Source organism: Rhyacophila brunnea, unplaced genomic scaffold (assembly GCF_057557595.1).
Source record: "Rhyacophila brunnea isolate RB1 unplaced genomic scaffold, BYU_Rbru_1.0 scaffold_24, whole genome shotgun sequence".
In the NCBI taxonomy this organism is placed as follows: domain Eukaryota; kingdom Metazoa; phylum Arthropoda; class Insecta; order Trichoptera; family Rhyacophilidae; genus Rhyacophila; species Rhyacophila brunnea.
In genome coordinates this window covers 27,242,698-27,266,981 of record NW_028232904.1, presented here as the reverse complement: position 1 = coordinate 27,266,981, position 24,284 = coordinate 27,242,698, and the positions used below count along the sequence as shown (strand labels likewise).

The following is a 24,284-nucleotide window of genomic DNA, read 5'->3' as shown; positions in this document are numbered from 1 at the left end:
TATGAAATTTATTATCCTAAGTAATCTTTTTTTTTCTCATCAAAGACTAAATTTGCAAGCGCAGGAAAACAGATCTCGAAAATTTAATAATAAATAATTAATATCTTCACAAGTAAAACAGAATGTTAAGTGCTTTCTTCTGTACAATGTTTTGGACCAGCCTGTAACTAGCTGCTCTCTGTACGAAAAAATAAAGGGTGCTCAAAAAATAATGACGTTTTATCTCAGATTAAATTTAAATGATGAAACTATATGGTATACTATTTTTATTATTACAACGTTTTTCTTAGCTCGTATTATTATTTGTCCGGTGGTTTTTTGTCCGGTACAAATCTTGCAATCGATTCTTAACTAACTTCCCGACTAGCTAGACATTTGAAACTTTTAGAATATATCAGAACACGATGCCAATGCATTTTTTAATACTTTTAGCCATCTTTAAGTAGAATTGAATTCATTTTCAGTTAATTCTGTTTTGTATGAAAAGTTATTTCGACATATTATTAATTACATATTATTGGTTGTTAGGGGTCTGGGGTCCTAGCAACTAAATTATTAATATATACGTGCGTTACTATGGAAATCAATATGACATGTCAAGTGCAATTTTTTTTGATTGTTTAAGCTAGTCAAGTCAAGTTTATATGGTCCAACCAATAACAGAAAATTTAAAAACGTTGTATATAAAAATTTCTTTTTATCTTGTAATTATTTCTCTCTTAGTGAGTCGCGATTTCAGTTTCTATAAATTAATACGATCTGATTTAGTCAATACAATTAAAATGTATTATTTATTTAAATATAGGTACCTATCCGTGGCGAAAGGTGGAGATAGGCTGTTAAGATTCGACAGAAATAGTGCACACTAAACATTGTCAGTCAAACGTATTTGTTTTCGTTGAACTAAGACTGCACACTGTGTAGCATGGCACCCACATTCTGAAGCTGCCCCCCGGGCCTGGATATATGGCGGCCCCCCTACCTATCGTTAAGGTTATTTTCGACAGTAGTGTTCCCCAAATGGTTTTCACGGAAGTTATTCATTGTATTTTTAGCGATTTTTAAATAAATCCAGTGGATTTATTGGCCTGTCGGCACTTAGCATAGCATAGGTATTATAAAGCACTGATCGCGACTTCCTTTTGTGGTAGGTATACCAGTAACATGCAACCGGGGAACTCAGAAATAATGGGAACTGAAATACATAACGGGTAAGGCGATAGCAGGTAACCGACTCGAGTAAGGTAAAATCCGGGTTAAACTTACACACGTGTTAAGAATACGTTTTACGTCGAATACTAAAAACTGCTCTTGGTTTATGTATTTACGCTCATTTAATGTTGGTGTATTACACACACTATTACACGTGCATAATGCATGCTTCATTTTCGTAGGACACTCACACATTCAAAACCCTGCTTCAAGATGTGGCGTATTGAATATAGCCAATCGGTATTCTATTTATTATCTGTTCTGCAGCCCTTTGTTCTAACTAGTGATATCAAGTCACCCGACGACATGACGTAATTGTGACATCAGCCAATACACTCTCGAGGCAAGCCACCCAACACACACTGCTCACCATAGATATTATTACGCTGAAACACCTATTTGTGTATGGGGACAATGAATAACGGCAGCATTTGACTAGCGTTATTTTCTCGAATGCTATTATCACTCCGGTAGTACGTCACAATGATGTCATATGACGTCATGTCGACCGGGCGACTACAACTCGTAAGTTCTAACATAAGGCCCCTGTGCATGCAACCCTTCGCCATATTGGATAAAAAGCCATTTTGAATGTTAGGAAATAAAGTCAAAATAATTATAAAATATGTAGTACTGGAAAGATGTGATGCAAAATATTTTATTTTACGTATGTGCCAATGTAAAACTCTATTTTGGACCGTAATTACTAATTATTGCCAATATAAATGATTATCCCAAGATGACGGCTAAAGCATCGGCCTATAGCGTCGTGGGTCCCAGGTTCGAATCCCGGGTCTGGCAAGTACACAAACCTATTGTTTTTCAATTTGTGTATGCGTCAGAGTATGGACCTCAGTGGCGAAGACTCCATACTAGGCGATTATTTGAAGCCTACCTTCTTAAGAAAAATATTTTTTAATTGCATATTGACTTATTTATATAATTACTTGATTATAATAATATATTCTATAAAATAATTTATTTTGCCAACGAGAGATGCCGTATGTGTAGGAATGTATTACACAGATAATTGCAAAATAATCTGCAAAGGTTTTAAAAAATATACCACAGCGCGCCATCTGTCTTGACGTAGATAAAGGTCGGATTATGTTTAAAATAATTCTCAATTTTTTTCATATGGACTTTACGTCACGTAGCCCCGCCCAGTATATCGAATTGTATGACCTAAGGTAAGCTCCGATCGCAGAGCCTAAAACTAAATAATTAATAATTATTAGAGAATTTAAAAAAAAAAATATAAATGGTGTTAAATCAAATATTAATAAATATAGACCGTTTTTTTAAATAAAAAGAGTTTTTATCTAATGATTATAAATGGTGTATAAATGTTTTGAAAAAATACGTAAGTAATTTAAACTGATCGCTTAATTTTAAGTCGTCAGTGAGTTTTTGATGTGTCATTAAATGAAGTGAAGTGTCGTTGTCATTAGTGTGTACCTATTCATTAGTAGTAATATCGTATTATCTTCTTATTTCTCGTAAGTATACCTGACAAGTGTGTTCTTTTTATCAAATCTCCACAGCCTACCTCTTTCCAAAAGTCACCCTTCGCCACTAATGGACCTAATAGATTGAGCAAGTGGATGACATCCATTTCTCGTAAAAACTAAATCTGTTAATACAAACCTCCACTCTGAGGAGGCTTATGTGATCTTATCAGATCGGACATGGTAAAAAAAAGATTATAATTTAAAAATAAAATCATGATCAAAATCAGCAATAGAAAGGTAGGTAGGTAACCCCCCTGTTTGACAATGATTGAATTTTGTAATGATTATTGGTAGGTACCTATGTTTATTAATGATAGTAAAAATGAATCACCCTGTGTTGTTTTCGTCGTCAATTTCAAAGTATAATATGATCGTTTGATTTATATCGACAGTAGGTATCTAAAATTAACTTAAAAGCAGACAAAGATCAAATTTAATTTAATGCAATTAGCTTTTACTCTATCTATCGTATCTGTTTTAAAAGAAAATTAAAATTTTATTTTATTTCATTCTCGTAACATAACATATTATGGACATGCCTATATTAGAATATACTACCTACCTACCTACCTAGTGGCTAATAGTAAATGTAGACTGCGCAGAACAGATTATTAAATAGATTTCCGATAAGCTATATTCCAATACACTACATTTTGACGCAGGGTTTTGAATCTGTGAGTGTCGTACGAATATGGTCCACGCATTATGTTCGTGCAATAGTGTGTATTGCGGTAAACAAATTTTGAAAATAGCCGATATACCTACTGGATTATTTGTTAGTTAAGGTTAGGTTAGGCCAGGGGTTGGCAGAAGCGGCTCGAGAGCCGCATGCGGCTCTTTGCATATACGTTTGCGGCTCTTCAGACACAAACTCCAATTTCACCTCATCTCAAGCAGCCTTATAACTTATGAGTTTATGTGATAGAGAAAAATGAAGAACAGTTTTGGTGAACGTTTTCAATAGTTCAAAGCAAAAAGAAGACTACACTAGCTTTTATCGTACGTCCTCTCAAAATAAATGTCAATGAACTTAACTTGACATCGTTCGTCACAGTGGTGCTGGTTCACGTCAGATGCAGTTAATAGATTTAAAAACCAAGGAACTGTGGAGCAACAAATTCACAGATCTGACCAGCCACTTGGAAGAACTCGAAAGAGAGAAATCCAATTTGATTTCTCAGCATAAGTGGACAGCTATAAAACAACTGCCTAAAATAAGAAGCAATACTATTTGATCCGTGGAATAGTTTTCCTGAAACATACGAGTATTATGAAGCGTTAAAAAAAACTAGCTTTCGGTATTCTCATAATCTTTGGCCCTACATTCTACATATATATGCGAACAAACATTTTCATCTATGAATCAATTAAAAATAAACTTAGAAGTAGAGTAATGGATGAAAATTTACAATCATATTGTATTCAATTAAAGATAAGTAGCTATTTGCCAGATATAGTACAGTTATCAAAAGCGATGCATGAACGCCGTTCTATAATTTTTTTAATAAAAAATCTTGAACTTTTCCCCCTTAAAAATCCATAATAAATTATCCATATACATAGTATGTATATTACATATATGCGGGTTTCCTTGACAATTTGGCTCGTATCACTTGACAAACTGCCGACCCCTGGGTTAGGCATTCATTCTTGAATTCATCAATTTTGCCGCCTGGCTTCCAATAAACAGAGTTGTACCCAAAATTAATATACCTACATTTTGAAACAAAAAATGTCTACTGTCGAACAAGAACTTCTTGTCCACGTGCTAAAACTGTGAACTAACAATCCCCTCCAGGGATTTCCGGCACTTTTTCAAATGAGGAACGCCCCCAAATGTAAACTTTCATTTTATGCTCCCGTGGTGTACGGATCTATCAATTTACGTAATTTGGAGATTTTTATAATGAAAATATGTCTAAAACGATCAGGAGTGATGTTGGAATTATTATTAGTATTTTTTGTTTATTACGAAGAAGAAAAGTAGTTGCATCAGTGGCGTCCCTAAACAAAATACCGCCCTTGGGCAGCGCCAAAATGCCACCCCATTTTTATACAGAATTTTTATCACCCGTGTCGTTTATGTTCACAATGTACGTTGAAGGGCGACGGATGTAAACTAGACGTCGCGAACTCGACAAAAAATGCAGTCTTGTAAACCTTTTATGTTAATTAATACCTACGTCATTTTGTTGAGTTGAATTTTTTAATGGAAAGATATTTTCGTTATTACTATTTCTCTAGAATCCAAATGATTCTCCTCGATTTGCCGCCCTTCGAGTAACTGCCGCCCCCGAAGCTCAATCTGCATACCCCCACGGGACGTCACTGAGTCGCATCTAAAAAGAGAGCTGATAGGTACATTATTTAAACATGCCTCTAGCACGCGTTGCCGCCATGGCATGTAGATACGTCACTGAGAAGTCTTCTATATGCGACTACAGCGACTTCTTGTTGTCGCCGATTTCTTGTTGTCGGACAGTAAGAGCGGCAATTTGTCTAGGGACGTCACTGATGTTATTAGTATTCAATATTTGGAAAATGTAATAAGTTAATTTCCAAAATTAATCTATTTTGCCAATAGTGTTCTAAACGTTACCGCGTTTTCGTTCGTATCCCGATTTGTACGTAAACAGTTCACCGCAGGATACTTATTCGTGCGCCGCAGTACGTGAAACATGAGTTCGTTTAACATTCAAATGACGAGTTCTTCGTTGAACATTATTTCACCGTGGAGTATATTTGTACGTATGCTACAACATGTGGCGAATTTTATGAGATGTCTTTACTAAGTTAGGTTAAGGTTAATCTAGGGCTTGCGCAGACAGAGAGCGGTCGGAGTTCTGCGTTCAACCGACCGTTGACCGCTAGCGTTCAGGGACAGCAGACAGGTGGCGGTCAACAATAAGCGTTCCATTTGTTTACAAACGTTGTACTGATACAAGCGCTGCATAATGCGAGACCGCTATATTCCGACTGCGAGTGGAAGTGAGAAAGCACCGCTGTTGCGTACTCACTCCCCCGTGTGGTTTCGCTCTATGTTGTGTGACTGCTCAAATTCCTATGACGGGACTGGACGGGAGGTACGGCGTTCTTTGTAATTCCGGGAATAGAACTCTAGAACGCTAGCGTTCCAATTGACCGGCGCGGTCTGACCGCCGGCTGTGTACCCATACAGTATGAAGTCCTTACAGTACAAAGAACGCAGAACTCCGAACGCGGAACGCAGACCGCCTGACCGCTCTCTGTCTGCGCAAGCCCCTAATTGGAACAGTACTATTTGCAAACTATCGCCACATTTTGTAAAATACGTACAAATGTATTCCACGGTGAAATGTTCAACGAAGAACTCGGCACTTGATAAACTGTTATACGAACTCATGTTTCACGTACTGCGGCGCACGAATAATTGTCCCACGATGAACCGCATACGTACAACTTACATGACGTAACCGTTTTCGATCGCTCTATGCCCCAGTTGTACTAATATTTAACTAGAAATATGTATCTATGTATCGATCTACACAGATAGACTATAAGAGTTCAAGACTACAAGAGATAGTCTGTCAAGTGCATCTCTGTTCCCGATATGTTTTCAAGATGAAGATAGAAACCACTTGAAATATATGAGTGAGTCTCCAGTAATACTGACGCCGGCGTCTGTTTCTGTGGGCATGTTTTTTGGTTTAACATGTGTTGGATTTTGCAAACTTTTTACACAACACTGACTATTTTTATTGTGAGTGCCAACATGCATGTAAGTCTTATAAGACCACCCTCTAAGCTAGGGGTCGGCGAACTGGAGGAAATCGGCTAAAAATAAAATTACATTGGGTAGGACCTTAAGTTTTATGAAGACAATTTTATAAACTGAATAAATACTGAGATAGATTTTGATTTTAGAGTTAGATACTTATGCCATTTTTCAGTAATAAGAAGTAGGTACCAGTAGCGAAGGGTGGAGGTAGGCTGTTAAGATCCGCCATAAATAGTGGACATTAAGCTTTGTTAGTCATACGTACAATTTGTTTTTATTGAACTGAGACTACAATAATTTACAGTTTAGTTTTTAAAAATCAATCAAACCCTGTCTAAACCAAACTATAATTTTCTATAACTATAAGTTTTTGTACTATTATTCAATTCAAATTCAATTCAATTTATATTTATTTTTAACATATTGTGGACATTACAAATTATAAGTTTAAAACGTTCACAACATGACATTTATAAACGAAGAAATATAAAACAGTATTACCTACATAAAAAAGAGATAGATCAGAATAGACATATTATATTATAGTAAGTTATTAAAAAGTAGAAATACGTACATACAAAAAATATAAATTAGATAGGTACAAGGAAGTACACTGGATGAGTTAAGCAGACCCTATTTTAGGAATTTATAAAACAACGTCCACCTATACTTATCCTCACGTAGGTGGAATATAATATCAACACTCGAAGCAATTTCGTTGAAAATTGTTATCGCCCTCCCAATTGGCATTACCAGTGGCAGGTTGGTTCTACACCTTGGGAGAATAAACAACTGATGCTCTCTATTTCTAAGATAGTTATCAGGGATACACAGGTCAACACTGCCCAGAATGGCAGAGTTCTCATTTATACCTCGTATACGTCGAAAAAATACGTTGTTAAATAAAGATTTCTTCTAAATTGTAGACTGCAGTATGTAAGCATGCCTAAGAGAAAGTCAGTTGGATAAAGCCACGGATAGTATCCATACGGAAACTTTGCTGGTTGCAATAACTTTTTATTATTATATTTTAAATTTCTGTCATCAATATGTAACTGTTTGTTTTCCTTAATAAATAAAATAAAAAATAAAAAAAACCCCAAGTAAAGGAGTCTCAAGAATTTCTTCTGAACCCTATCCACCATAAGGCCATACTTCAACTGATGCGGTGCCCAAACAATAGACCCACTCTCAAGTCTGCTTCGAACTAAAGAAATAAATAAAAGTTTTAATACCGTAACATCCGAAAAGACCGGGAAGTACGCATGACGAAGCCCAACATTTTAAGCGCCTTGTTACAAATGATAACTATATGACTAATAAATGTCAGGGTTTAATTGATTTTTAAAAACTAATTAACACCATTTCTGTAAATTGTAGTATTAGTTCAATAAAAACAAATAGGTATGACTAACAAAGTTTAATGTGCACTATTTATGGCGGATCTTAACAGCCTAACTCCACCCTTCGCTGCTGCCTGCGATAATATTTTCATCGCTCAACCGCGGAATACCGCACTTTTCCATGTAGGTACATTCTTCATACCCATACTCTTCATACTTTGAGTCTAGCGGTAAAAACCTGGCCTGCAGGTAAGTATAACTAAGAGTGTTCACTTATGAGTTATTGCGAGTTGTCGCATTCACAAGACGTGGTAATCAAATACGCGTGGCACTTTCGTGATTATTAGAATCGTTAGTGTCCGTTTCTGTCGTCCGCGTTATGCTGTCTTTAAATTTGCCACATTGCAATATTAAAGCAAGCGTTGACTTTTGCATCAATTTATGAGTAGGTACCCCCGGCACAAAACAGATAATAAATAGAATTTCTATAGGCTCGGTATACCTATTCAATACTTTACATATTGATGCAGGGTTTTGAATGTATGAGTGTCCTATGAAAATGAAACACGCATTATGCACGTGCAATAGAGTGAATAATACACCAATATTACTACTACAATGAGCGTCATTGCATAAATCGAGAGCAGTTGTCAGTATTCGTTGAATGACGTATTCTTGACACGTGTTTAAGTTTATTCCGGTTCCTCCTTGCTCGAGATCGGTTACCTGCTACTACTTATTTGTTAGGTACCTGTGGGGTCGATGTGGGTTACCACTGTGGGAGTCGTCGACGTGTCGTAGGTCATGATGTTGAGGATGGTGATGAAGAAGTCTAAGATGGATGCAGAAGTGGCAGCGTAAACAGTTGGTACAATAATATGTTACAGTAGTTATGTTACAATACTTATGATAATGTTCCGAGGTTCGAATCTCGTACAATGAGATGTTGTGCGAAACGATATAAAGATTGCGATAGTTACGACCCGGAAACGTATATCTTCGATATATTCGCTATTTATACAATCAAAATAATATTCCTTGTATTGAAATAATCGAGTCAGCTATTATCTGGCGTTTGCGTCAATGGATAACTGACTAAGTGAAAATCGGATATGCAGAATTTATTATTGAGGTCAGCTCCTTACCGAGTTTGCCATAATTTGACACTTTCAGACTTCCAGTTCCCTGAATGCCTCATATGGTTGCATCAATTTATGAGTACCACAGATCTTCCAGTGGCCAGAGGCCTTGCTTTTAGTAGAATGACGAGAGTTCAGACGACTGTAATAAATCGGTGATTTTATTTTCAAAATAATTATCAAATCCAACACAACCAACAGTAAAGTTCTCCCAGAATCGAACCAAATTTCAAGTTAACGTAACAAACACTTGAAAAAATATCTATGACAAGTTTATTGAGACGCCGTTTTCAAAAATATCTTTTAAAAAACATTCCACTAAGAAATAATGTTTATGAAAAAAAAAATATTTTTGACAAATTGTTAATGAGTGACACGTGTCGTAAGTGGCCTCGCACATTTTATAAACTCAATGCAACTACACACGAAAATGTTGTTCATACAATTTGATTGATAGGTATACTCCAGTGGCGAAGGGTGACTTTTGGAAAGAGGTAGGCTGTGGAGATCTGATAAAAAGAACACACTTGACAGGTATACTTACGAGAAATAAGAAAATAATACGATATTACTACTAATGAATAGGTACACACTAATGACAACGACATACTAATTTAACAAAACTTCAAAAACTCACTGACGACATAAAATTAAGCGATCAGTTTAAATTACGTATTTTTTCAAAACATTTATACACATCAAAAATCATTAGATAAAAGTTCTTTTTATTTTTAAAAACAGTCTATATTTATTAATATTCGATTAAACACCATGGAAATTATGTTTTTTAATTCTCTAATTATTAATTATTTAGTTTTAGGCTCTGCGATCGGAGCTTATCTTAGTTCATACGATTCGATAGACTGGGCTGGGGGCTATGTTACGTAAAGTCCACATGAAAGAAATTGAGATTTATTTGAAACATAATCCGACCTTTATTTACGTCAAGACAGATGGCGCGCTGTGGCATATTTTTTAAAACCTTTACAGATTGTTTTGTAATTATCTATGTAATACATTCCTACACATACGGCATCTCTCGTTGGCAAAATAAATTATTTCATAGAATATATAATCAAGTGATTATATAAATAAGTCAATATGCAATTAAAAAATATTTTTCTTAAGAAGGTAGGCTTCAAATAATCACCTAGTATGGAGTCTTCGCCACTGGTATACTCAATACGTACTGACATTTTAGCCCAGTAGCTTAGTAGGTATAGGTACAATAATAATAAGTTTTGATGTAAATTGTAAATCCTATCAATGATAATTAGTCGTAAATGAATTATTCAAGTATTTGAAAACTTTTGCCACAGTGCCCACATCTGCAAGCAATGTTATAAATTTAAATGAATGTAGTTTAGACAGTTCACATCGTACACATCTTGGCGGTACTCAGTGACGTCCCTAGACAAAATGCCGCCACATTTTTTTTATAAGTACAGTACTTTTTATCATCCTTTCATGACTACAATATCTAAGAATTGTGTTGTATGAATACATTACTAACAAGATATAGGTACCTATACTACTAAATCTAACTGAAATGCCATCTCTACTTCAATAAACAATATCTACAAAGTCTACGGTTTCAGATGGGTAAATTTAAAAATACACCTGACAACTTCCATAACTCGCGAGTGACAGTGAAGAACGTGACGTCCAAGGACAACGGAAGTAAACTAGACATCGCAAACCCAACAAAAAAATAAAGTCCTGTTGAAAATTGTATAGTACTTAGGTATCTAATTAATAAATATATTTTGTTTCCAAGCAGTGAGCTAATTTTTTTAAAATGGAAAGATATTTCCGTTATTACTAAGTTTAGGTAGCTTTCTATATATACCTAATGATTCTCCTCGATTTGCCGCCCTTTGAGTAACTGTCGCCCCCAAGTGACGCTCAATCTGCCTACCCCCACGGGACGTCACTGGCGGCGCTTCAATAAAAACAACATTCTATGAGACCACACGTCTTTGCGTCTGATGAAACGCTATTGCGCGTCTATAATGTGTGTTTCATTTTCGTAGGACGCTCACATATTCTAAATCCTGCTTCAAAATTTAGTGTATAGGGGTATAAGTAGTCTATCGGAATTCTATTTATTAATCTGTTTTCTAAAAGTAAGTTTATAAAATCTCTTGATGAATGAATTATTGTTCCTACAGTGAAATGGGCGCGGTGAATAGGCGAATTTTTCGTAAATCTTCCAGTAGTAGGTATCTACACCGTGTCCGGAAACTTGTACGTATGCAGTTCGCCGTACCACACTTGAAATGTTGTATCGGAAACATCTGGCCGTATATTAAAGACCGTCAAACCTCTTTGGGTCGTATGGTACTGACATAAAATCCATGTATAAATAAAACACGGTTCTTGTCGGCTTACACTTTACAGGAAGCCAGCAGGAAACAAATTTTGAAAATATCCGATATACTGGATTATTTCTTAGGTTAGGTTAGGTTAGGTTTTCATTCATGAATTCATGAATTTTGCCAAAACCAGCTATGAAAATTGAATTAATGTTCATATTATTGAATCTAATAAAATTGGAGACCGTATAGTATACAGTCATCTCTTCCCGATAAGAAAGCTCACGGCGAACTGTGCCACGGTGAAATTGTTTACGTACAATAATTATTTACATGTAACCGTGCAGGTATACTCCCTCGTTGGGGCACGGTTTAAAACGATCGTGACTACGCGTCGCGAAGATTGTGAAAATGACGCGTGCAGAACAAAACAAAATTTGTCATTAAAAGTTAACATGCGTCACATTTAATGTTATGTTTATTGTTCTATTAGACACTAATAATAATAATATATTCATAATATTAATACTATCGACTGAAGGTACTTGATCATTCAATCATTTGTATGTACTTATACAAAAAAAATGTAATTTTTGTAACATTTAACTTGATAAGTAGGTAATGGAGTTTTTACCTACTATATTGTATTGATTTATTATATAAGCTAGAGTAAAGAGAGTTCGTTGTCAGTGTGTGTTTACCTTTGGTGAGTGTACACGACGCCTGAAGATGCCGAAAGGTGAAACCAGGGTCGCAAAAACTACTTAAATGGAATAGTACAGAGCTTGAATCCATTAGAATAATATATTCATTGATATGTTTTCTTTTTCAAGTAAATGGGTAACGTTTTTAGGTGCTACATGGTATCGTCTTAATGACATAAAATTGCCGATAAGTTAATTTGTAGAAATTGACAAGGTCGCGCGACTTAAGGCTATACTTCAGCTGAGGCACGGTCTAACACGATCGTGACTACGCAACGCACAGATTGTGCAAAAGACGCGTGCCGAACGAAATATAAATTGTCATAAAAATCCAACATGCGTCCATTTAATGTTCTGTTTATTGTTCTATTAGTAACAATAATAATATATTCATCGACATGTTTTCTTTTTCAAGTAAATGTGTAACGTTTTTTAGTCATCTTTACATGATTTAAGAATTAATTCCCCCGTCGCCATCACAAAACAAATTGACGTTTTCACAGCTCGACTTTCGCTCTCCGATTGCCAGGCAGTCCGAAATTTCGTCGCACCTTTAGTTGAAAATTATTTTCCGTTTCACTGAAGTACCGTCTTAATGTGTTTACTTAAATTGTATTCACTAGTCGCAAAACTTTTCAAATTTAAAGATTTTATTTAAATGTCATTTACTACTACCTCCTACCGGGCAGGTTGGTACTTATAATTTACTCGCATAAATCATGATGGGAAGACAGCGAACGGAATAACTGCTATTATAGGGACAGACACCCCGTTAATGAGAATTTCAGGTGACCGAGGGGCGACGCGAAACTTGGATTTAACAGCTGGGACATTAAGAAGGAATGCATCACGATTTTGGTGATTCTACAAATTAATACAATAGGTACGCCTGCGCTAAAGAATACAACTACTACTAACTACAGTCGAACTTGGTTATTACGAGGAAGATGGGACCGACTGAATTTGCTCGTTATATGCATTACTCGTTATATACCTAACATTTTTCGCGCCACGTTCTACTTAATGGAATATTTTACGGAGCGCTCGATAATTTTACAAAAATATTAACATAGTTATATAATTTTATGTGTATTTTATAAAAAAAAAAGTATGTTAGATTTTTTTATGTCATATGCATATCTAGCTCGTATGGTCAAATTCATATGTTCACGACACGGAGCGATAATTTTGGGGATTTTACGAACAGGAACGGCGCTCCGGTCCATTTCGAGCCCTGATTTAAGCATAAAACATAAAAAATCTGAAAACAAGCATGGCATTCATAAACTACAAAATAAGTTGTTTATTGTAATGATGTCCTGAGCCGCTGGCGCTGGTAGGCACCTACTGACTTCACAAAGCTTGAATTTTTTACATGCAATTTCAACCATATTCGTGGATACTTTTTCAATGTTGTCGGCGAAAACATCAATTAGGTACTTGGACGCTTAACTATTGTCATAAACGTAATCCGATCCCGGCGGCATCGGTCTAGCTTACTTCCCGGTCGGATTTTATTGCTTAGGGTCGAAAATGTTGTTTTTAAAGATCGACAATTAACAGTTTTGCTCGGTATACCCGAGAAGTAGCTCGTTATAAAAGTGAATGAATGTATGGAGAAAATCATAAACTAAAATGTCAACGAATGTTTCCTCATTACATCCGAGATCTCGCTATTTCCGTGATCGTAATAACCGAGTTCGAATGTATTTAGCCAAGCTACTAAAAGGAGCATGAATTGAACATCAAATTACCTCAAATCTAAATAATGCCAATTTGCATGTACCAACGTATATATTAGTGACGTCACATCGCGTCACATCTCAGTTTTATGACCAATTTAAAAAAATATGTATTCCCTTATAGTAATTAAAGCAAATTGAAATTGTTAAGAAACGTGGAATTAGTGTCCGAACACTAGTACACTGCACTGTAATAATAATTATAAATGAATAGTTAATAATATAAACTATAAACATTTTTTAATACTTTAGAGTTATTTATAGTAGAATTGAATATTGGACAATGTACCTATTCCCAATAAGTATTTATAAATATATACCTATAGACAATTTCTATATTAAATGTTATATTTTTCCTGAAAAGTCATATTTCTATTTACCGCTGTTCTGTTTCTTTATGTTCTGTTTATTCATTTATTTATTTAAAAAGACACGTTGAGCACATAACAAATTAGTAATTCAAGACGTTCACGACGTGACATTTAGAATAAAAAGTACAAGTAAATCAACTAAAGAAAAAACAAAGTAAAAAATAATTTTATAGAAAAGAAATAAAATAAAAAAAAACTACAATAATTCAACAAAAGCTCTAAAACAAGCTTATAGGAAACCTTATAAGGACTTCAGATAATGGGCCCATACTCAAGAATACTCCGTACTAACGACACATAGAGTGTACGTAAAACAGTTGAATTTTTGAATGGCTTGGCTTGTCTCATGGTCATGACTAGGGATTCCAATCCCGGGATCCCGAGCTATTTTCGATACCTATGAATCCCAGGATTGATAAACATAATCCCGGAACTTTCGGGATTGATTTTTTTCGAAAAAACGAAAATATAACAGAAAAATACTTTTAATAACAAATAACTACATTAGAAATAAACTGAGTTTGAATGAAGTTTGATTTATACCCATGTGTAAGTTGCCGATTCATTTAATTTTTTCACATTAATTATTAAAAATGAGAAAGATTGGAAAAAACAATGCTTCGCACTATTAACAAAGTATTTCCACCATGATCTCATACGTTTTACGGCAGTTTCATGTTTGGCTGACTAATTAGATTTATGAAGCGGAAAGGCCATAAGTACACAATGATTTGCTTTACTATTTTAAATCTCGCTAACCCATTCATTAAGTCTTTACTATCAGAAACAGCAATCTCATAATAAATTCACACTATTATTTATATTACAATATTATTTAGGTACTCCATTATACTTATGTATTTCCAAGATTGAACGTATTCAATATTAATAATAAATGTCTTAAATAGTATAAATTACCTATACTAGATTTATTTTTGACCGATTTTATCAATGTTATTTTTAAATATAAAAATTTTATATTAACAATGGAAAAAATGCCAATCCCGGGATCAGAATTTTGGCTCGGGATTGGATTCCCTAGTCATGACGAATCCTAGAAGCTTGCTCGCATGTTCTGTTTATTCATAGAATGTTCTGTTTATTCATGAAACCGATACACATAACTTTAAATATTTTGTGGATGGAAGAATATTATTTTTTCTATTATGTATAATGAATATACATGAATTTAAAAAACTAACCAATACCATCTGCTATTTGTACCTACACTTAATTCGATGAAAACAAGTAGTATGACTAACAAAGTGTAGGTAGGTACACTATTTTCGTCGGATTTCCATAGCCTACTTCCACTATGATCGTTTGGGTTAGGCACGATTTAATTGAATTAAAACTAACTAACACCATCTGCAATTTGTATTCTTAAGTTCAATGAAAATAATTACAAGATAAAAAGGACTTTTTATATAGAACGTTTTTAAATTTTCTGTTGAATTATTATGCTCAATATGCTCAAACTTGTACTTGATATGAAGTAAATAAAAAACAAACAAACAAATATGGAATACTGAAATGTCATTTTGATTTCCATAGTAACGCACGTATATATTAATAATTTAGTTGCTAGGACCACCTCCTTAGCAACCAATAATAGTCTTTTACTTTTTACGGATTTTTCTGAAATAACTTTCCATACAAAACAGCATTTAATGCTAATTCAGTTAATTTAACTGAAAATGAATTCAATTCTGCTTAAAGATGGCTAAAAGTATTGAAAGAATGCATTGGCAACGTGTTCTGATATATTCTTAAAGTTTCAAATGTCTAGCTAGTCGGGAAGTTAGTTAAAAATCGATTGCAAGATTTGTATTGGACAAACAACCACCGGACAAACAAGAATACGAGCTAATAAAAACGTTGTAATAAATAGGTAAGTTTGACTGACGAAGTTCAGTGCGTGGGTATTCTGCGAAAAAGCACTAAGTCAAAATTTTGATGTTTTGACTTAATGGTAAGGTAATCTTATTAGGAGTACGCTCTATAGTCTACAAAAACACACACAGTCATATCTATACAACTGGCGAAGATAATTTATGTTATAAGTCAAAAAGACATACCTACATCTATTCAGAGAAAAGGCACTAAAGGGACTTAGTGCATTTGCTTCTCTCATTCTCAGGCTATATTCACAAAATTCTGCGTGCGAAACTGCACTAAGTCATACTCAAAGCAATATCGCAGAAAGGAATTGAGGCGCCGAGTCGCTAAACTGGCTCCTGGGGGTTTTTTGAGTTTTGAGTAAATCACGAAAAACTGTTATGGTCAGTGTGATAACTTTAAGTGTAATTTAAGTTATTTTCTAGTTTCCGGTTTATATGGAATAGTAAATTAAAACGTCAAATTCAATTTATATGCGCCAATATTCCAAATAAATGCATTTTAATTGTCCGGAGAGCACACTTGCATCACTCGCTGTCACAAGGAGCCAAATTTGTGACTCACACTTTGACGTTACATGTCAATAGAGTCGAGTTTGGCACTTATGGAATAAGGTCGGCCGGAAATGACTGTTCAGTAGCGGGCCGTATTTATTTCAATTAATATAGATATTTTAGAATTTATTTTGCCAAACAAATATTTTCTCACCATACTTACCTACTACACGGTAAATCCTTTTTTACATTGCATCTTTTTAGCATTTATAGCGGTAGGTATGTATGTATGTACATAGAAAAAAAACATTTTTTCAAAATAAAGAATCGTGTTTATTAATGAGAAGCGAGCAAGAAATAACGCAAGTATACCAAATATGTGAATAAGTGATGGTCCCAATAACACATACATATAAAGCATAATCATTGATGATCTAGTTGTTCCAAGGTGGAGAGAGGAATTAAAAGTAGGTAGGTCACTATAAAATTAAAAAGATTTTTTTTCTTTCAGCCCCACTGTGTGACATCACTGAAACTCCTTTACAATACTTCACTATAAATGTATCTTGAGCAAGTTTCACTGCCTTTTCATAAAATGCAGTATGGAAATGTCTAATATCAGTTCCATTTAATGAACTGCCCTTGAAGTTCTTAGTGTCATGATTACACTGAGGATTTTTTTAGATGAATATCTGCAACAAATTATGAAAAATACAATAATTAATAACTTTGAAAATAAAAAGTAAAGATAGAGGTTAATAAAATATATATACAAAAGTATAAAATAATGACTATACTTAGATATTATGTAAATATATATAATGAGATTTATGGCGGTTATCTTAAATCAATTTATTATAAGTCATCAAGTGATTAAAAAATAATGTCCAATTATTATTAAAGGTCCCAATATTATTTTTTGAAACAAGCAAAATATGTTATATATATAATGAGATTTATGGCGGTTATCTTAAATCAATTTATTATAAGTCATCAAGTGATTAAAAAATAATGTCCAATTATTAAAGGTCCCAATATTATTTTTTGAAACAAGCAAAATATGTTAAAAATCTGTACTTATAGATCTCATAGTAATTACATCACGCTAAATATACAATATTATGTATCTACGGCATAATTTAAAAAAAGCGTACGAAACAAAAAATAATATTATGAAACACCACTGGATTATTGAAACATCTATAGCAAAAATTAATGTTAGGAATGTCAATTTTTAAATACCTTTCTTGGCGTAACACGTTACATTTCCAGCCAGCTGGATTTCTTAAACGCTTCCTTGATTCTCCTGGTAGAGATTCCGTTACACTTACTAATGAAACATCCATTATTAATTAGTAAAAACAATCAAATAGACGAAGCAAAATCAAAGCTTTCTCACTGCACAGACGCGAACGGTTTGACGCGGTTGTATAGAGATTTTACCGTACGTTTGAAATCAGTATTTGAATGGCGGCGTCTGATTCGTCGGTTAAGGGGGGACATGCTCGTCGAAGGTCAAAATTGAGTTTTTATTGTATTTTCAAACCATGATCCTGGACACTCCTTAAACGTTGTAGATGATCTATTTATATAATTTTGAAGCCTTATTATCCTTCATAGTTATTTTAAACATTTGATGACTGCATGAAGTATTTTTGTTACATAAAATAGTATTCTTCTAAACCTCTCGCTCTAATGTTTTAGAATATAGTCATATTTCGGTACATAACTGTGCAGTGGTGTTAAGATTTTTTACATTTATTAATTTTTAAACGCATTTATAAAACCATTAGTATAATTTATTACGAGATAATTTTTGTAAAATATTCACGATAAAAAATTATTTCGATAATCTCTGTGATCCCAAATTTGACAAGAATTAGGCATTTTATTATTCAAAAAATCGGCAAGATTAACACATTTGAAGATAATTCTAAAGATACTTATTATAAGCTATGTCTTTGAACATTCAAGTGTGATAAAAATCTTATGAATAATGATTGCTTTATAATAATTATTGACCTAAGAATAAGGTAGTGTTTTTTTGAAATACGCCATTTCTTTTGTCATTCCCTAGTGGTTAAGCTACAACATACGGCCGTAGCCATAAAATGACAAATTATAATTAAAATAGGGAGTAAAACAATGTTAACGCGCGTGTTTGAACATGTACCTAACCGAATTTTTTTTAATTTTTTTTAAACAGTACATGTTCAAACACGCGCGTCAATATCATTTTACTCCCTACTTCAATTATAGTTTGTCAATTTATGGCTACGGCCGTATGTTGTAGCTTAACTACTGGGGAATGACAAAAGAAATGGCGTATTTCAAAAAAACACTACCTTATTCTTAGGTCAATATTTATTATAAAGCAATCATTATTCATAAGATGTTTATCACACTTGAATGGTCAAAAACATAGCTTATAATAAATATCTTTAGAATCATCTTAAAATGTGTTAATCTTGCCGATTTTTTAAATAATAAAATGCCTAATTCTTGTCAAATTTGGGATCACAGAGATTATCAATATAATTTTTTATCGTGAATATTTTACAAAAATTATCTCGTAATAAATTATGCTAATGGTTTTATAAATGCGTTTAAAAATTAATAAATGTAAAAAATCTTAACACCACTGCACAGTTATGTACCGAAATATGACTATATTCTAAAACATTAGAGCGAGAGGTTTAAAAGAATACTATTTTATGTAACAAAAATACTTCATGCAGTCATCAAATGTTTAAAATAACTATAAAGGATAATAAGGCTTCAAAATTATATAAATAGATCATCTACAACGTTTAAGGAGTGTCCAGGATCATGGTTTGAAAATACAATAAAAACTCAATTTTGACCTTCGACGAGCATGTCCCCCCTTAAGAAGAGACAATTTAGCGACTCCATATTTTTTCAAAGAGCGCGCTTGGCGACTCACGTCAATATTCATTTTGATTTTTTGATGAAATTGGGAGGAATTTGAAACTCTCAACTGGAAAAGTCGATAGATCTATCGATAGAGCATCTAAGTACATTCAAAACTCATTTTATCGAAAAATCGCCAGGAGCCAGTTTAGCGACTCGGCGCCTCAATTTGCCTTTTATATATATAAAAAAAGTTAAAACCGTCCAAACTTTCAAACTCGATTATCTCAAAACTATTATTTTTGACTTAATGCTTATTCGCAGTATACTCACGAGTGTGCCCAATCTTATCTTAACAGTCTACCTCCACTTGTCGCCGCTGATACCTATACAATAATTGATAAAACCCAAGTGAAATCACCCCGGATAGGATTTGACCCGGTATCTACATTGTTAGGTTGTGGTTGATTCAGAATTAGTGCTGACGATGGACTTATTACAGTAAGTTGGATGATGATTTTGCTATCACAAAAAGCGATAAATATAAACCACTTAAGGACAGGTATACTCCAAAGTAACCCATTTAAACCTTTTATAAAAATTTGTTCCTTACATTCATTTGCTTTTTAGAAGTTGTCATTTATTTCCAAAGTGGAGTTTCAAACCATTAGCATAAGGGTTAATTTATTTAATGAAGAATGACAAAAAATCAAGTATGCTTTTAACAATAAGTGCTGGTCTGCCCAAGCATTTATTAATTTTAATAGTAGGTACATACCAGTGGCGAAGTGTGGAGGTAGGCTGTTAAGATCCGCCATAAATAGTGCACACTAAACTTTGTCAATCATATGTATTTGTTTTAATTGAAATAATAGGTACTACATTTTACAGTGTTGGTTAGTATTTAAAATTCAATTAAATCCTGCGAAAACCAAGGCATAATAGATAATAGTCAAAAAATACTCGTATAGGTATCTATAAAATATCTAAATTTATACAATTAAATCATACATAACTTTGAATATTTTATGGATAGAATAATATTTTTTTATTTTACCTAAGTACCTACTATAGTTTGGTTTAGACAGGACTTAATGAATTTAAAAAAAATGAACCAACAATATGTGGAATATGTATTCCAACGAAATCGAATAAGTATGAATGAAAAAGTGTGCATATTATTATCGTACTTATCACCCAAAATATACCAAAACTATTATGGTTTGGTTTAGGAAGGGTTTAATTGATTTTTAAGAACTAACCAACACTAATTGTAGTCCTACTTCATTAAAAACAAATACGTATGACTAACAAAGTTTAATGTGCACTATTTATGGCGGATCTTAACAGCCTACCTCCACTGTTCGCTGCTGGTACCTATAAAAGGCACCTATGACTATTTCGAGGCCCCTTTTTAAATATCCTGAAAAATAAATTCATCGTCATCTGCGTCAACGAAAATCGCAAACAGGGTACGGATCTCGAGTGTAGAGAAATATGGGATAAACTTAAACACGTGTCAAAGAATATGTTATTTTCAAAAGTTACGACTTTATTCATAATATGCATTAAAGTTTGTCACGTAAACAAAACGCGCATCGAATATTTGATGACACTGTTCTTTGGATTAGGTCATAAAATAGATAATAAAAAAATGCATAGGTGTCATAGTAGGTATAAGTGCCTCAACGTAAATAGGTAATGAAAATAACATGATATTACTTATCGTCCACACACATGAACCATCGAACGCAGAGTTCGACCCCCCCCCCTCTCGCCTGACGACCCTTCTTCCGTAGGAAGTATAAACGCCAATAGGCGCGGTATGCCTACGCGAGACATAATAGACGCATCCACCAGATGGCGTAATGGGTGAGCAGCTTTCGCACATGTTAAAGTGTAACCATAGAACAGATTAATAAATAGAATTCCCATAAAGTACCTATATCCCAATACAATAGAATATAATATATAATAGAATTCAATGTGTGAGTGTCCTAGGGAAATCAACCACGAATTATAGACGTGCAATACTGTGTGTTCCTATCTTCAATACACCACTATTAAATGAGTGTTAGTGCATACACCGAGAGCAGTTGTCAGTATTTGACGTATGACGTATTCTTGACACGTGTTTAAGTTTATCCCGTATTCTTCCACACTCGAGATCGGTTGCCTGCTTCTCCACATCCGTTAAGCTCAAATTACATTGGCAGATTGCGTATGGCCCGATTGTCTGCCACGACTGTCAAACTCTATTCTCTATGGTTTTCAAGGATCGTGAGCGAACGGGACAAAAGTGGAAATTTTTCTATTATTCCGTCGTGCGATCTATTCATTAGCAAGCGAAGATTTCCGAAAGCGTATGAAAATAGCCGAATACGCGCCCGCTCGCGAGCCACGCAAATGGTCGTTCATTCGACTGCTCGATTTCAACAACTACAAAATGGCGAAATCTCAAAAAAATGTATGGACTAGCGCTGAGGACACAGTCCTTGTCGAAAAATGTCAAACTGCCGCACAAATTTCAACATAATAATATGCTTCCTAGGTTTGACAGCTCAGTTTTTTTGACGTACAATTGCGCGGGAATACGTTCAGTGTAGCCACCAATCTAAGATATATCTAGTTTTCGGTCTACCTATATTTTTAATAATAGCAACACTATGTTTATTTTAAACCAATCAAAAGCAAGGACCAACGCGATTGAATCGTTGCGTGTAATTGCAAATAGCGTTAAAACGTTGGCCACGACGGTTATTGGTTCGGGTTGGGTCTGCGCGTCTGCCAATGTAATTAAGCCTTTAGGTATTTCAGTTCCCAATATTTCTGAGTTCCCTGAGTGTAATCCATATTTTCCACACTCAAGAATTATAATATTTTCTTATATACCTACAACCCAGAAGGTTTGTTCTAGAGGTGGGACTTTCCATTATTTTTGTGTTCCCCTGGTTACAATAATAAAATTGTTGTTAATTTTACTAACAGGAATATCAGCATAATTATCTATATAGCGATAGCTTCACCAGTAGCATTGTCGATATTGATAAGGCTTGTTTAAAAACACTTTTTTTTTCTTTTTTGATAAGGTTTTTTTTCACATTGTGAATAATGCGGGCTAGTTCAACACGTGATGAAATTTTTAAATGATTCACAACTTTGTGGTTGACGGTCAATTTGAATTCTTGACTATGTCAGTAGCTGGATTGTTATCCTTCCATTTCGAAAAAAATCCTTTATAATTCCTTAGTTAGAAGCCGGCTTGAGAGTGGGTCGATTGTTTGGGCCCCGCATCAATTGAAATATTACCTTATAGTGGGTGAGTTCAACATACATTTTTGAGACTCCTTTAGTCGAGGTTATATGGACACTATCCGTGGCCTTATCCAACTGGCTTTCTCTTAGGTATGCTTACATACAGTAGTTCAAAATAAATGCTAGAGCTAGAAGATATCAGTATTTGATCACATATTTTTTTCGACTTATACGTGGTGTAAATAAGACCTCTGCCATTCTTGTTAGTATTGACTTGCGTGTCTGGGAGCATCAGTTGTTTATTCTCCCGAGGAGCAGAACTAACCTGCCATTGGTGATGCCAATTGGGAGGGCGATAACTCTGTTCAAGAAAATCGCTTCGGATGTTGATATACCTATTCCACCTACGTGAGGATGAGTATAGGTGGACGTTGTTTTATAAATTATTAAAATAGGGTCCACTTAGCTCATTCGGTGTGCTTCCATGCTTAATAATTTATAATTTTTGTACCTTTTCCTTTACTTTTCATACTATTTTACAACGTTTTTATTAGCTCGTGTTCTTGTTTGTCCGGTGGTTGTTTGTCCAGTGCAAATCTTTCAATCGATTTTTAACTAACTTCCCGACTAGCTAGACATTTGAACAATGCCAATGCATTCTTTGAATACTTTTAGCCATCTTTAAGCAGAATTGAATTTATTTTCAGTTAATTCTGTTTTGTATGGAAAGTTATTTCAGAAAAAAACCATGCAAAGTAAAAGACTATTATTGGTTGCTATGGGGGTGGTCTTAGCAACTAAATTATTAATATATACATGCGTTACTATGGAAATCAAAATGAAATGTCAAAATGACATTTCAGTATTCTATATTTCTTTGTTTGTTTTTTTTTTATTTACTTCATATCAAGTACAAGTTTGAGCATATTGAGCATAATAATTCAACAGAAAATTGAAAAACGTTGTATATAAAAAGTTCTTTTTATCATGTAATTATTTGTGATAGGTAGGTACTAACTGCATATACTACCTATTTATTTTTTCTTTACACTGTTTCTTTGTTTTTAAATGTCATGTTGTGAACGTCTTAAATTTATAATTTGTAATGTTCACAGTATGTATGTAAAAAAAATTTGATTCTTATAGTCTTCGTCCTTATTCTCATAAATTGAGGAATTTACTTCCGTTGCCCTTCGACGTCCTTGGTGACCAGAAACGACACGTTCGCGGATGATTAAAAATATTATAAATACCCCCCAAACATTTTTTGTGTGCGCGCCTGGATATATAGAATCCGCAACACACTGCTTCGCTTGGTAATCTTGAACGCTATAGTATTACGAGAGATCAGTGAAGTCCCAAGATAAAATGCTGCCCCTAGGCAGCGTCAAAATGCCACCCCATTTCTTATACAGTATTTTTAACATCCTTTCATGAGTCCAATATCTACGATTCTAAGAAATGTGTTGTATGGATACATACTAACAAAATATCAGACTGTAATTATTCGCAAATCTGCACGTGTCGTGTCTAGTCACCATGGACGTCGAAGGACAACGGAAGTAAACTAGATATCGCGAACTCGACTAAACCAGTGAGCTGATTTTTTAAAAATGGAAAGGTGTTTTCGTTATTTCTAAGTTTAGGTAGCTATTTCTATATATTCCAAAT

At 34.2% G+C, this 24,284-nt stretch overlaps 1 protein-coding gene across 1 annotated transcript in view; it reads left to right on the top strand.

The window, feature by feature from the left end:
- Positions 1 to 24,284, top strand: part of pnr (pannier) — a 189,267-nt gene that overhangs the window by 129,461 nt on the left and 35,522 nt on the right. The gene's annotated exons all lie outside the window — the stretch shown is intronic.